The sequence below is a fragment of the Pseudopipra pipra genome, chromosome 27, assembly GCF_036250125.1.
Source record: "Pseudopipra pipra isolate bDixPip1 chromosome 27, bDixPip1.hap1, whole genome shotgun sequence".
NCBI lineage: Eukaryota > Metazoa > Chordata > Aves > Passeriformes > Pipridae > Pseudopipra > Pseudopipra pipra.
The window spans coordinates 3,163,833-3,177,373 of NC_087575.1; the positions used below are offsets into that span (position 1 = coordinate 3,163,833).

The 13,541-nt window shown below is 55.8% G+C and overlaps 1 protein-coding gene across 18 annotated transcripts in view; it reads left to right on the forward strand.

Moving 5' to 3' along the window:
• Window positions 1-670: 670 nt before the first annotated feature.
• PTPRS (protein tyrosine phosphatase receptor type S) overlaps window positions 671-13,541 on the forward strand; it is a 166,377-nt gene continuing 153,506 nt past the window's right edge. For 6 of the 18 annotated variants that reach the window (XM_064636958.1, XM_064636960.1, XM_064636956.1 and 3 more), the window contains exons 1-2: window positions 732-812; window positions 4,092-4,172. The gene's annotated coding sequence lies outside the window, so the exon portion shown is untranslated. Of the gene's footprint in view, window positions 813-4,091; window positions 4,173-13,541 lie in introns of all 18 variants that reach the window. The other 12 variants (XM_064636959.1, XM_064636962.1, XM_064636963.1 and 9 more) reach the window with 6 other exon arrangements.

The window sequence follows — 13,541 nt, forward strand, 5'->3', positions numbered from 1 at the left end:
TATATATAGTTATATATTTTTATACTTATATTTTTATATTTGATATATTTATATAAAATATATATTTATAAATTTTTATACATTAATATAAAATATATGTATATATATTTTTATATATATGTATATAATAAATATTTCATATCTTTGTATATTTATATATAACATATATTTTATACATTTTCATATATTTAGATATAATATATATTTTTAATATTTATATTCTTATATTATATATTTATAATTTTATACATTTATATAAAATATATATTTATATATTACACATCTCTATATTATATATATTTGTATATACTATATATTTGTATATTACGTATATATACAGGGGAAATATATCGAATACAACAAATATATTAGGAGGTCTTCCATACACTGACCACATCGGGGGGGGACCTCCCCCGCCCCCCTCCCTCGCGCCTCCTCTCCCCACGTGCGCGCGGCCCCTTTAAGGCGCGGCCCCGCCCCGGCCTCGGCCCGGCGGTGACGTCAGCGCCCCCCGCTCCCCCCCCGCCATGGATTTTTTTTTTGGGGGGGGGGTGTCCCGCCCCGCGGTGACGTCACGCGGCGGCGGCCCGGGGAATGACATCACCTGTGCGAGTGGCCGGCGGCGGGCGGGAGCTCGCGCCGCAGTGTCCCCGCGCCGCGGCCCCAGCGCAGCCGCCGGGCGAGGGCGGAGGGACAGCGGGGAGGAGGCGGAGGAGGAGGAGGAGGAGGGGGAGGAAGGCGGTGAGGGCGGCCCCCGCGGCCCCTCGCAGCCCCTCCGCCGGCAGCATGGGAGCGGGCGGCCGCGCCGGCAGGTAACGGCGGGGAGCGGGGATGGGGGGGGGTGCGCGGTATAGCGGGGCTCGCTCTGTGCGGGCGGGTCCGGGGGGCGCGGGCGGGATGCGCCGGGGAGGGGTCGCGTTATAACGGGGCGCGATGGAGGGGGGTCGCGGTGCGGCGGCGATGGGCGCGGGAGAGGGGCGCGGGGAATGGAGGGGAGGGGGTCTAAAGGACGGCGTTATAGCGAGGGGGGCGGCCGGGGGGCTGGTGGCCGGGGGTGCGGCCGGTGGCGATGGAGGGGGGGTCGCGTTGTAGCGGGTGGGTGGGTGGCACCGGAGAACGGGGGGCGTGTTATAAGGGGGGGGGGGGGCGTATGGGAGGGGTGCCGCGGGGGGGGAAGGGGCCGCGCTATAGCCGGGGGTGCGGGGAGGGGGCGCGCCGGACCCCCGGCACGTGCGGCGGGGGGATGCGGGGAGCGCCGGGGCGGCGGCCCCGGGACCGGGCGGGGGCACCGGGGTGCGCTGGGGACCGAGGGGGTGCAGCCCAGGCGGGGGGTTCTGGGGCACAGCCTCTGTCCCGGGGCGCGCCCCGCTCCGTCCCCCCGCCGCGCCGGGATGCGCCCCGGCTCCGTCCCACGCTCCGGTACCGATTCGCTCCCCCGCGCCCCCGCTCGCTTTAGGACCCCCAGCTCCCCACCGTTCTCTTTCTCTCGCTGCCACCGCGTCCCCTGCCCCATCCCCGCGTCCCTCCGGCCGCCTCCCACCCGCGGTCCCACTGGGAGCCCGGTGCGGGGCGCGGCCCCGCGGGGGATTTGAGGAGCTCCGGCGTCACCCCCGTGCTCGGGGCTGCGCTCCCGCGGGGCGGCACCGTGGGACCGCCCGTGCTGGCGAGGGGTGGCCGCGGACCCGCGTCCCCTCTCGGTGGCTTCTCCGGCTCCCGGCGCGCCGGGATGTTCTGGTGGCGGAGCCGGTGCCGCTCCCGGAGCAGCATCGCCGGGATGCGGGTGCTGGAGGAGCCGTCAAAGCGTTCCCCAATGTGATGCCGCATCCTGGGGACACTGCTGTGTCCCCCCGGGGTGTTGCCCGCGCCCACCCCAGGCACTGGTGGCACCGGGGGTGCCTTGTTCTCCCACCATCTCTGGAGCCCGCTGGCCAGTGGGTTTTGCTCCACTGCCCCCAGCTGTGTGCTGGCCCAGTTACGGTAGCGTGGAAGGGACACGGCTTATCCCAAAACCACCCAAGTCCTCATGTTGGGGAGGGTCCCCTCCCCTGCGCTGGGGGGGGCTGCACCAAACCTCCCCCTTCTACAAGAGGCAGCTGGCTCCGGGGCTGGGAACAGCCTTGGAGAGTCGCAGGGGGACGCTCCTGGGGTGACAGCAGGTGGTGTTTTCCATCCGCCCTCGGGGATTTCAGCTGAAATCCCGAGCCTTGGGATCATCCCACGGCAAGCGAGAGGTGGCCCAAGAGCCCCTGTGTCACCGACCCAAAATTTATCACAGGGAGGGTGAACTGCCCCCCCGTTCAAATAAGAGTAATAGTGTCTGTGCTTCCCCAGGAGAATCCAATTCCAGTCCCTCCTGGGGAAGCAAATGGTGCAAGTGTGGGATAAGGGGAACAGTGTGGGTGTAGAGGTGACACCCGTGGGAGGGCTGTCGGCTTCTGCAGGGACAGGGATGGGCGCTGGACCCCCTGGGGGCAGGGAACAGCTCCGTTCTTGGGGCGCTCTCCCTCTCCGAGTCCCGGAGGCTTTGCTCCTGCAGAAACATTTGCTGCGGCTGGGAGGAAAAAGCAGTTTGGGGTGAGGGGTTCCAGCCCTTCCTCTGAGTGGGAACACCCTGCAGAGCGAGGGGCTGTGCACCTGGAGTGTTCCCCATCCTCTCCCCAGGCAAACCCCCTCTGGATTTCACAGGGGATGTTCCCCGTGGGCACTGGTGCTTCTGCTCCTGCCCGCAGCTCCCGCTGTCAGCGCTGATCTCAGCTCCGCTCGGGCAGGGCAAAATATTACAGAATTATATCATTTTTTCCCTGTGAAGTGTGTTTTGGGGGTTGTGCACCTGCACCAGGCTGGGGGAGCTGCTTGTGTGACCCGAAGGGGCAGCGGGGGACAGGGCTGCTTGTCCCTGTGAGAGCCCCCAGTGAGGGGAGATGAAGTTGGACCTGGGTGCTGGGCACAAAGGCTGTTGGGTTCGGCAAGGCAAGGCATGTACCAGTACAGGGACCCTCCTGCTCTTGCCAGGGGGAAGGTACCCCCCTCTGCACACCCGACAGCGGGAAAACTGTTAATTGTTCCCTGCCAGATTGACTTATAAATTAACGGGTTTGCTGGCACTCTCCTCCTCCTTCCTGTGCGTGGTAAGGGCCCATATTTCAAATGGGAAAAAGTCATAAATACTTTGAGTAATGCAAGAGGAGCTTCCAGCTGAAGCTGTGCCACTGAGGAATGTGGGGGGAGAGGGGTCTCCTGCAGCAGAGCGTTCGTTCACTTGGGGATGGGGTGATGGAGGTGATGGGGCAGGAGACCCTTGAGTCCTGTTGTAGTTGTCTTCTGGCATTGGCCTCACTGGCAGGACAGGGTCAGGTCCTTTGTGCCCCCCAGGTCTCTGTTGCCCTGTTCCCTGCTGCTCACGGGGTTGAAAAATGCAGGTTTGGTAAATGAAGCCTCTTCCTGGGGTATCCCCTCTGTCTCATCCCGAGGGGAGTGGGTTTGCTCTGCCTTTCTCTGGATGCTAAGGAATCACTGGTGTGACACTTACTGTAAGGAGAAGAGGAAAACTGTGCCTTTGCTCTTTCTCCAGGAGGGTGGATTCCTGTTAGACCCTTAATTCTGCCGCTGCTTTGCGGGGAGAGGTGGGAATGAGGGTGAAGAGATACCTGAAGTCCCCCTTTGGCCACGCGCTGGGGAAACGGAGGCTGGAAGTCTTTGTGGTTCCTCATAGCACAGGAACAGCTCCTGCTGCCAGGCTACCCCAGGGGTTCAGGCCGTGTTTAGAGACCCCAGAGCTGTATTTGAGGTGGGAGACTCCCACCCGACGCTGCTTTGAGGGCCGTGTCGAGGTGGATGCCCTCTGCGGTGCCCGGCGGGGCGGTTCACCAGGGTGAAGGGCCCATCCAGCTGCTCCTCGGTGCAGAGTAACTCCGGGTAGTAAACTCATGTGCTGAACTGTTTATGCTCCTTCCACGTGGCAGAGGTTGCGTGGGCGGCGAGCGGAGCTGCCGCGAGGGATGCGAGCCGCGGCCTGTGGCCTCGCGCCGCACGTGGGTTTGATTTGAACTCGCTCCGTTCCCGACTGAAACGGTTTTTCTTTTGCATTGCAGAGATAAAATTGCGAGTGTAGGAACCCGAGATAAAGCGAAGCCAGATCTAACCCGAGTCAGTGTGGGCAGTGCGAGCGGATGGTAAGGAGAGAGGTTATTCAGTTGCATTAAAAAGATGCTGCTAAGTAGTTTAATCCACAGTTGCTGAACTTTGAGCTTTAAATTCTTCTTATGTGAGTTGATAAGAACATGCATATTATTCATAACTCTCTCCTCAGAAAAAGGAAAATCTGCAAATGACTTCTGTTAAATATCATTGCTTCAGCAGCGTGAAAAATGTGCCTGACTTGTACTTCAAATAATCCCTTCCCTTGGCCCAGCTCCTTCCATCCATGAAGCTCTTGGCTTCCTGCAGAGGGAGTGGGGTCGGGAGCTGGGGCTTCACTCTGGGGTGATGACTCCAGGCAGGACCCCCAGAACATATATTTTACTTTTTTTTTTTTTAGATTTGCAAACTGAAGAAGCCAACCAGGCTGGGCAGCTTCTGGCTATCTCAGTATTGGTTTTTAAAAATTGTGGTCGATTTTAAACCCATGAGCCCTGAAGTAGTAATGCTCAGGCCAGCTTCCTTTCTGCAAAGTTTATTACACAATAAGCTGAAACAATCTGGAGGCTCTGTTTGTTAGACCTTTTATTTTTTTGCTCTTGTCCTCTCTTTCTGATTATTTGCTTTATAACTTGACCGATTATTTTTTTTGCCTTGACATCAGCCCGGCAAACTGGAAATTGTCTTTTATTTTCCCCATCCTTCAGCTCATAAACCCTCTAGACTTCTGAGTCTGATCCAACATAATTCTTTTGGACTTTTTATTTTTTTTTCTAGCTTGGGTATCACTGTCTTGGCTTAGTAATTTATCGAGCTTGGCGTTCCCTTTGCAATAGCTGCCTGTGCTGTCGGATTATTTGCTTGTCTGACAAGCCCATGTCCTACACAGATGGCCGTGTCCCACTGCAGTGCCAGCATCCTCCAGAAAAAGGAATTTCCAGAGCCATGTTGCCTTCTTGACATCACTCCGTGGGGAGCTGGTTGGGAGGTGTGAGATTCTTTAAACTTTATTTATTTTATTTTTTTAATCTGTGAAACCTCTTGACTCCCGTCCTCCCACCAGCTCCCGAGGGCAGGTGCCCGGTGCAGCTGCCCAGGGAGGTGCTGCTGTGGCAGGGGAATGGGATAGGGATGCAGATTCCCCCTGGGTGTGAGCAGGGAACACACCTGAGCTCTAAAGGAGGAGCAGATCTGAGGTGTTTAGGGATGCTCTGCGCTGTCTGTGGAGACAAAGGAGTGATAATGAGGGTGAGACAGCCCAGCTCATGGGGAAGGGGGACACACCAATACCCAAAGCTGGGATTTCTCCCTGCTCCTGGAGCTTGCTGGCCCCTCAGGGACATGTGTCCCCCACCACAGAAAAGCGAGGCTTCGCCATATCCTAACCCTGCTGTGGCCCTGGGCTATTTGGGCCTCACCTGGGTTTGTGCACTGTGAGTATGGAAAGCTTTGGAGACGGCCTTTGTGCAGCTCCTGGTGTAGCAGTGTGGGAATTTGGGAGCCCTGTGCCATGGGCATGACTAGCCCTGGGAGAGATGGGATTTTAGCATCCTCTCTTCCATGTGTTACTATCAGTCAGTAACATTGATGCAGCGTGAGTGTTGTCATACAACTGAGGATCCGTCAGAGCGTCCGTGCTCCAGTTCCCTGGCAACATTTGCACAATTTGAGAGGGCTGCTCTAGATTAGAGAGCAGATATTAGTTTGCCTAAACAGGTTTAAAAACCTATCAAATTAAACTGGGCCAGGCAACTCGTACAACGCGCACACCTAAATTGGTTTAACATTTGCATAAATCAGATTAAATCAGGGCTGTGGGGTGGTTTAGGTTAGGAAGCCTGTGGCTGTTTGTGCCCGGCTCCTGGAGGTCTCTGCTCCTGCTGCCGTGTCAGGGCTGGTTTTGCACAGCAGCAGCTGAATCCCATGTTTTCAGCCCTGTTTCGTAGGTGAGTGCTCTGTCAGTTGTGGTTTACACCAGGCCAGGGGGCTGCAGTTTGGCTGTGGCTTTGCAAGCACCTACACAGGGACATCCTAAGGAAGGAGGAAACCTGAGGGTCGAGTGGCTTCTAACGGTGTGATTTGGAAGGTGGGAGGGTGGGTGGCAGCACTTGGCTGCAGGTTGGGCGTTGGGATCAGGGCTGATTCAGCTGCAGCCACAGTTTGCAACACATGGTGGGGTTTGCAAGAAGGGTGTCTGTCTCTGGGGGGGGGGTTTTAAGCCTGTTGGGGTTTGAGTAGTGAAGTGTTTGTGTGTAAATCTGTACCTGGGGGGCACAACACCTGGGGGTCCTGCCTCTCCCACTGCTGTCTCTCTGCATTTGTCCTGGAGCATCTTGGACATGGTCTGCAGGGATGTGATGGTGGGAATGTATCTGGTGTCCTGCTTCTGAGTGTTGAGCTTCCTCTAGTCAGCCTGTTTACGAGCACAACAGGTAAGGTCTGCTCAGACCTCAGGAATGATTTGCTCTCTGTCCCTGCTGTGCTCCTGGGAGGTGGGGGTTTACAAGCCCGATGGAGGTGTGAGTTGAGATACATCAAATCCTTGCTCCAGAAATGCCCTGGCTTTACCTAATGCTGTTTTCAGGGGTTTCCCCCGCTTTCACTGCTGTTTATGGGCAGTGACACGACGGGATGTGGAGTTACACGGGGTAACTGCTTGCTCTGGGTGCAGAAGGCACAAGGCTGGGGGCAAAGTGCTCTCCATCTTCCTTGCATGGAAACACCCAGCTGGGATGGCACACAGGAGGCAGGAGAGGGAGGACATGGTGTGTGTGTGTGGCTTCTCAAACTGCAATAATCCCATGTCGGGGAAAAATAGCTGCCTGTCTGGAATTTAGGGCCGTTGTCTCTTTGTGGTGCTGGAGTTGAATCCCGCTATCTTCCCCTCTGATCTGTTGCTCAGTTGTTTTCTTTGTGGTGTCCCTGTATCCAAATCAGTGTTGTGAGTAATTCCACGGCTGATTTAAATCTGAAAGGTTCTTTCCTTTGAAGTCTTGACCGTGCTTCCCTCCATTTTGCTGTTGTGAAGACAGCAGCGATGGACACACTGCCTGCTTCCCTTCCGACGCACGCGTGTGTGTGTGCAGCAAAATCTGCGGGAATTCGGGATTTGTATATTTTTTTTAAGCTAATCATCAGCTCTGACATCATCAAACGTTTGCTCTGGTTCCTGGGAATCATAGATGGGTGCTGCTTCGGGCTTGCACTGATCAAGGTTTCCCTCCTGCTGTGTCTCTCCTTTGTTTCCTGAGGTGCTGTGGCTTGCTGGCAGTGACTCTGACTCTTTCCCTGCCTTGCCTGTGGAGGTAGTTGGAAGCTGAGCAGCAGTTTCCACTCACCATACAAAGTTCTTGTGTCCAGCATTGTCAGGATATGTGGGAGGCAAAGGCAGAGCTGTGTCCTGCTGGGAGCTCCGAGGTGGGGTTGGCAGGTGGGGGCCGAACCTTCCTTCTCTCCCTGTGGGAAGGGATGTGCCCGGGATTGAGGGATGGCCCTGCACAGGCAGGAATGGTGACAGCAAGGATTTGGTGTGAAAGCACATCAAAGGCTTTTTGGCAGGGCCTGATGTGATAGGACAAGAGCAAAGAGTTTTAAACTAAAAGAGGGTTGATTTAGATTGGATTTAAGGAAGAAGTGCTTTACAATGAGGGTGGAGAGGTCCTGACACAGGTTGCTCGGAGAAACTGTGGCTGCCCCATCCTTGGAAATGGCCAAGGCCAGGTTGGACGGGGCTTGGAGCAACCTGGGATACTGGAATGTGTCCCATTGGGTGGTGGAATGAGATGATCTTTTAGGTCCCTTCCAACCCAAACCCCTCCACAATTCTATGAAAAGGGTTTCTCAGGATGCTGTGGTTTCCACCAACAACTGGTTGTTCCTTGGGATTGTTCCTGTCCCCTCTTGGCTGGTGAATCCAGGACAGGGGCTGAGCACTGCAGCCCATCACCCCCACCTGCAGACAGGTACCCAATGGGTCACCTGGGAGCAGGCAGGGTGTTGGTGGTGCTGTCTCCTGGCCAGGTGTGATCTGACCAAACTGAACACCCTGCAGAGAGCAGGGGGATGCTCTGGAGACCCAGAGACCCTGGGGCAGGAATGATGCAGAGGGCTGGGCATTGTGGCAGCCAGTGCAAACCAGTTCATGAACCAATGGTGCTTCTGTTCACCTGGCCCTGACATGAGGTGGCCAGCAGTGGCATGGACCTCAAATCAACCCCGTGGCATTTTGCACTGGACCATCACAAGCCACAGCACAGGAACCTCCCAGCCGTGCCCTTCCCTCCAAGTCGCCATTTTATTTTTCTTAAACATTTATGTATAACCGTACACTAACCTATAAAAATTAGTTTAGGATGGCTGCCAAGAAAATCTCTGCGGTGCCTTGTGGGTAACTCCCTGTGAATTACCATAAAAGCTGTAGTGTGAGGCTGCGGTGGCAGTTGTGAGGATGCCAGTCATCGTGCTCTGTATTTAAAATTCAGATGAATGTGTAATGCCTCCGTGGCTGGATTGCAGCAGCTCGGAGCGTTCCTGGTGTCCCTGCCCTGCGCTCTGCTCCCACTCTTGTTTCTTCGTGCCGCCTTACGTTCTCCCGGCGTTTTGCCTGATTGTAAAAATGCAACAGGTAGCAAACCGTGGGCAAGCCACGCTGGGAGGGAGAGTGGTTTCTGATAGCTTCCTCCCAGGAGGGCCCAACCTCCTGCTTCCATTGAGCCGGCGGCAATATTTCACTTAAGGGAAAAGCCGCTCCGTGACCCTTCACCTCCACATCCTGCACGAGCCATGGCCCGTTTCCGAGGGCGCTCTTTCTGGGTGTGCTTCACGCCAGGACCCGAACTCGGAGCACTCTGCACAGGGGATGCCTCACTGCCATGCTGGAGAAGGCTGCAGTTCCCTCGCCATTGAGCTGGTTGGTGTTGCTGTTTCTCTCCGTGCCCTTGGAAATCCAAAGTGCTTCTCTTTCTCCGTTGCGCTGCTTTCCCTCTGGAGCCGTGAGCCAAGGTGACTGTGGGTCTCCGAAGCCGCTCTGCTCGGCGCAGTGCTTGGCAGAAGGTGGTGCTGATCTGCTGGGCATGATGGATCATTTCATTTAAATTTTTCTGAAATGTAATATTCATCTCGGTGTCACTGTCCCACCTTCATTATAGCTCACTGATAAACATCTCTAATCTGAGAGCGATCCGCACCCTGCCAGACACTGCCTGGGAATAATGAGCCCATCTTTGGAGCCAGGAGAGGGTGTCTCGGGGACGTGTCCCTGCTCTCCTGGCCCTGGCCCATAAATAAAGCAAGAAGCAAATCTGTTTTTCCCAAGTGTGTTTGCATGTGGCTGTTTGGTTCAGGGCTCTAAAATGGTGGTGACTGGATATAACCTGGTGTCCTCGTTAGTATCCAACAGGGATTTCTGGATGCAGCCCCTGCCCTGCCTGTGGCTGGGGGTTCAGGGCAGCACCCCGATGAAACCCCCCCACGCTGGGCAGCTGGGCTGCCTTTTCCACACTGTGGTAAATCCCTGCCACTCTCCTGGGTGGATTTCAGCAGGAGGGGATGCAGCTTTCCCTTGGCTCTCCTGGGGTGCTGGGTTGACGATGGCCCTGCCTGTGGCAAGGCATGTGCCATGTACTGTTTTACCTTCTCCCTGCGAGTCCAGAGCAAGCACAGGAGCTGGCAGGACCCAACCCAGTCCCAGGAATGGTTCAGCCACAGCAACTCAGTGGGATCCTGGGGGCACAGGCTGATTTGTGGGGGCACAGCTACAGTGGCCTCTGCATCCCTGCACTGCTGACATCCCGGGAGCATCCATCGCAGTGCTGCTCGTCTCGTTCCTCTCCTGCTTGGTTTTACACCGAGGAAGGGCTGCTGCTTCACAGAGCTCTGACTGTGGGAACTCAGGGTCTGCTATCCCCACCCAGCATGGCTGGGTGGGTCAGTCCACCCCAAAGCCCTCCAAAGCAAAGGTGGCGTCTGCTGTGCTTGGGATGGATTTTTTTCCCCTCTGTGCAGCAGTGGGAGATGGAGGCTGCTGGTCCCACATGGCATTGGGACTGCCCTGCTGCCGCAGGGAGAGTTTGTCCTTTGGGGAAGGAATCATCCTTTGGGGAACCAGATCCTGATCATCTCCAGGGTTTTGACCTTCAGCATCAGAACCTAAACGTTGTGAATCCCCAGAAGCCTTGTACAGACCTGACCTCTTGTGCTGCTCTCCTGGAAAAGGTCTTTCCTCTCCCTGCACCTCCACTTGTGCCTCCGCTTCCTCCTGCGTTTGACCCAGAACAAGCGGAATTTTCCACTGGTTTGGGATTTCCTGCCACCTCTGTTCCTCTCTGGCATCCAGGCCTTGAGACTCGCAGCCTGTTTCTGTGGTATTGCAAAACTTGCCTGGAAGAGGAAAAATCCCTGAATTTGGAGTCTCTGAGCACCATCCATCCACACTGACTGGGAAAGTCCTACACTCAGAGCCCCGATGAGGACAGCCGAGCAGGATCCCTGCTAACTCTTCCCCTGGAGGGGGGGGAGTTGTTGCATTGTGCTGATGAGAAGTTTTAGATTCTCCAGGAGCCCAAAGCATGGCTTGGTACCTTTAAAGGCTGAGGATGAACCCACAGTTGTGCTCTGACTGGGGCTGGCGTGGGACAGGACGAGCCACCATCACTGTGTGTCCCGATTCCTTGGGAGAGGGATGAGGAGGAAGCTCTGGTTGCCACTATCACATTTCATCTCCTCGATTTTAGCAGACTGACCTGTCTGGAGCTGCGAGGTTGTGTTTCTGGCCCCCAGGGCTGCTCGTGGACTACGTGCCCCAAAGGCTGTGCTGCTGGTCCTGTAAGGGGATCTGGGTGCGGCTTTTTGGGAAAGACCACAGACCTCCTGTGCTCTCAGCATCTGCCCCCAAGCAGCAGGATGGCAGCTTCCATGCTTTATTCATTCATCCCTCTGCAAAGCAGCTTGAAAACCCCTGGGCTGAGCAGCTGCCCCAGTGGTTTGGGTAACACGAGCATCCCTTTGCTTCTCCTCCTGGTGGAGGTGACGCGGGGGACGTCACCCATCCGGCAGCACCGAGATGTGCTGGTCTAAAAATAGGTGTAAGGTTGCTTTGAAAAGGGGAAAAGAAGGGAGGTGGGAGGAACTAAAGTGTTTCTAAGAAGTAAGAGAGAAAGGTGAATGAAATCCTTCATGGCCCTCGCAGCTAAGGCTTCTCATCCCGGCTGCCTCGGGGAGTGTAGGTGTGGGGGCTCTGATCGGTGCCCATGTGGGTGCCATGGGCCTCTGGTGTGTGCCCAGCCTGACAAGGAGCTGGATTTTGGGCTGGGTGAGGAGTAGTGAGGAGGGGCTGAAGAGAGGACATGCAGTTTTCATGCCTGGAGGTGGATTTTCAGCTGGCAGGGTCTTCCTGGTCCAGGTGTGACTCACCTTGGACATCGTCCCCAATGTCCTGCCTCGTCCTGTGTGTTAGTTACTGGGCTGTCCCCTCTTATCAAGGGTGGGTGATGAGGTTGGGTCTCTCCTCTGTGTCTAGGGGAGCTGGGAGATGGGACTGGTGAAAGGAGAGGGGGCAGTCAGGTCCTGTCTGCCCTGTCTATGGGTGCCTCCTCAAAGGGGAGAGCTGGCCGTGTGCTCGAGTGCTTCCTGCTGCTGGAACAGCCTGAGCTGAGCACACGCTGATGGCTTGGGAAGGGAAACTGTGGGAAAAGTGCTTGCCCAGAGCCTTTCTGCCAAGCACTTCACAGAGGACTGTCCCTGAGGGGTCTGTGCCCTGGAGCCACTGTCCCCATGGTCTGTCTGGGTCAGCCCACGGAGCACGTAGGCTTGGATTTCACTCTTCAAACCCTCCCAGAGCCAGGCTGTCATTAGGCTGCATTGTCTTGTAATGGGATCTCCCAGCCTGATGCTTTGTTCTTGACTTACCCTTGACTTTTTCCCATGTCTTTGAGCAAGTTGTATCCCTTATCCATACCTCCATTGCTCATCCTCCATCCTGCAGACAGATGCTCTCGAGGCAGGGCTGCCCAGCAGCGTCCTGGGCAGTGTGTGTCCCCTGAGAGCCTTGTTCTCCTGCGGGACTTCTGAACCTTCTCATGAGGAACATTTATGGATGGCTCAATTGCAGGGTTTTCTAGGAAGTATCAGAGGAGTCTGTGATGCTGGACTCACCCTTGGAACACCCTGCAGAGAGCTTTAATCTTAAAATAAAATCAAAGCAACGCTTTCAACTTGGATTTTTCTTTGGAAGTCACTTTATTTTAAAACCAATTTTTTTTTTTCTGAGTAGTCCTTTAGGAGGGAAAAACCCCCATATCGTGAAATCTTGCCTATGTAAATGATTGCTGGGCTTCAGCTTTTTGAAGTCACAAGATGGCTGCGCTGCTCCGTGCCCTCGTCAAAGTGGTGGCATTGCAGGGAGTCCTGTCTCTCTATCCCATTCCATCTGTATATGCATCTCCTGGCTCTGTCTGTAGGCTCTGGATGCAGCTAATAGGAGCAGGAGGGTGTGGGACAGAGGTACCTTTGGTCATAGAATCCTAGAATACCCTGAGTTGGAAGGGACCCACAAGGATCATCAGTCTCTGGAAGTGTGCGCTTTGGCACAACTGGGCAGGAGCTGGGAAAACCCTCGTTACTGCCACTCCAGGGAAGGTTTGGGGGCTCTGGGGAAAGCTTTGGGGTGGGCAGGATGGGATGAGCCAGGAGAGCTCGGTGCAGTGAGGGGTTGGAGTGGGTGGCAGCAGACGGGAGGAGGCGGTGAAGGAACGCCGGGTGCGGGAGCGGTGGCGGAGGGGCCCCGCTGCTCAGCTTGGTGCCAGCTGTGCCACCCTTCCCAGCAGGGCTCTGTGCCACAGCCACCCCCTCCCAGCAGGATGCAGGGAAGCTGCCGTGGGAGTGGGAGCTCCCTGCTGCTGCGGGAGAGTCCAAGCTCCATCTCACCCCCACGGATGCTCACGGAACGTCTCCCACGGATGCTGCGGCACCGGGCACAGGGTGGGCGGCCGCTGCTGAGCCAAGCTTGACCATAGCCCTGTCTCCCTGTTCTGTCCTCCTGGGCTCTGGTCACCCACCACTGCCTGGCTCAGGCCCCCCTGGCAGTGCTTCTCTTGGTTTCTGTGTTCCCATGTGCCCCAGAGCCAAACTGGAGCAGCATCCCTGCTCTGCACCTTCTGGGGCAGAGAAGCCGGCAGCTCTTCCCACTGCTGGCACCAGGAATTGCTCAGGGAGTGTGACAGGCCGGTGTGGGAAGCAGCTTTTGGTACCTGCTGTGCTCTGGGATGGGACTTGGGCATTTTGGGACAGGACTGTGAAATCCCAGCGTGGGCTCTGGTGTTGCACTGTGTCGTTGTGTTGGGGCTGGGGCTGGGGCTTGGACCAACAATGCGTGGGAGGGGTGGGAGATGCCACAGCCAACTGTGGTG